Genomic DNA, 1,745 nt, shown 5'->3' on the forward strand with positions numbered 1-1,745 from the left:
ATTTTTTTATTGACAATCTAAGAGAAAAGAGGTCAGTGCCCCTGACTAAATTGTCAGGTATTGCATGTTTTAAAAATTGTTGTGGCACAGTGGTTGAAAACTGCTGCTCTAAATGATGACTAGAAGATATTGGTTTTGTGTGAAGGAGGGAGGGGAGAAGGCTCAGTGAGGAAAGGGATTTGTCAATGGATATAATCATGTAATGAAAGGCCAATGAGTTCTTCACAGCCGTCAGTGTTGAACACAGATGGAAAAGGCCTCGGGCTGGGAAGTGGCAGGGCCTGGGCTGAGCCCTCACAAGACTATCACCTGTGACTGCCAGAGAGGTCAGGAGGCCCTTCCATCTCAGACCAGGATTTGCATAGAACAAGCATGTCAAACTCATGGCCCATGGGCCGCATGTGGCCCACAGCTAATATTTTTTGCGGCCCAGCCAATATAACAGTATATACAAAACATTTTAATAAAAAATTTGTAACTTAATTTTTACAATATCCTGTTATACATAATTATTAATAACGAACTACAACAGTTGCTAATAACATTGCTATAATCATGTTGCATTCATTTCCCTTACGCACCTTATGCGCAGGCACACCATTTCTCTCCACTAATACTAGCAGCGAATATTTTAGCAGCTGATTGCCATGTCATTAATCTTGGACTGACTTGTTTGGTGTGCACAACAGGAAATATTTCACTTTCGGAGAATAAGAAAAAATAGGTTTATTTGCGTAACGCTTATTAATTTGTGTCTGGTAAGTTGATGTTCAAGAAAAAATATTATTCAGTGTCTGGTAAGTTAATGTTCAAGAAAAAATATTAATTTTTTTATTAAAATGTTCTATTATTTTATGTTAACAATTACTCACTTATTTCAGCCCTTTGTATTCCGCATGTTTCTATCAAAATAAACCTACATTTCTATGAAATTTGAAGCTTTTTTTTTTTTGCAGCCCACATAAACTTAAACCTTGTTTATTTGGCCTGTGTTAGACTTTGAGTTAGACATGCTTGGAGTAGAATGTATAGACCTGCAGGAAGGAAAAAGATGCCTGGAATTTTGGCTGTAAACCATCATATAACTTTACAGATGCCATGACAAGGTTTTTGAATTCCACAAAATTCTGGAGAAAAAAAAACATACTGGGCACTGTTTGCTTCAAATTTTTGTTACATCTACAGTAACACACGTGCGCACACACACACCACTGTTCTAAGGTCTCTGGTAGGTGTTACTCTGCTACCCAGTGCTTCTTATCAGGAAGATGAAAGGGGCCCTTGGGAGCAGAGCCACCATAAATCAAAGATTAGAGAGGTCCAAGCAACATTGAGTTTCACCTTTACTGTCATTAGATATCTCCCCTCCTCCTTCAAACTGTGTTTTGTTTACCATTCAAAAAATGCATTTTCAAGAGAACCAAGATGGTGGCATAGGTAAACACCTGTACTTGCTGCCTCCCATAACCACATCAAAATTACAACTAAAATACAGAACAACTATCATCCAGAACTGTGGGAAAGCTGGCTGAGTGGAAGTACTATAACTAGAGAGGTAAAGAGGAAAGCTCATTGAGACTGGTAGGAGGTGCAGAGGCGCGAAATGGGCTGGCACCCTGGTGTGCTGCTTTTTTAATCAGGAGGGAGATACAAGCTCCCATTTGCTCTGAGCTCCAGTGTTGGGGGAGACTCTGGGGACCCAGATACATATGGGGAGAAACTGGACTGTGGCATCAGGGCAAGAA

This window comes from Myotis brandtii, unplaced genomic scaffold, assembly GCF_000412655.1.
Source record: "Myotis brandtii unplaced genomic scaffold, ASM41265v1 scaffold215, whole genome shotgun sequence".
Classification (NCBI taxonomy): Eukaryota; Metazoa; Chordata; class Mammalia; order Chiroptera; family Vespertilionidae; genus Myotis; species Myotis brandtii.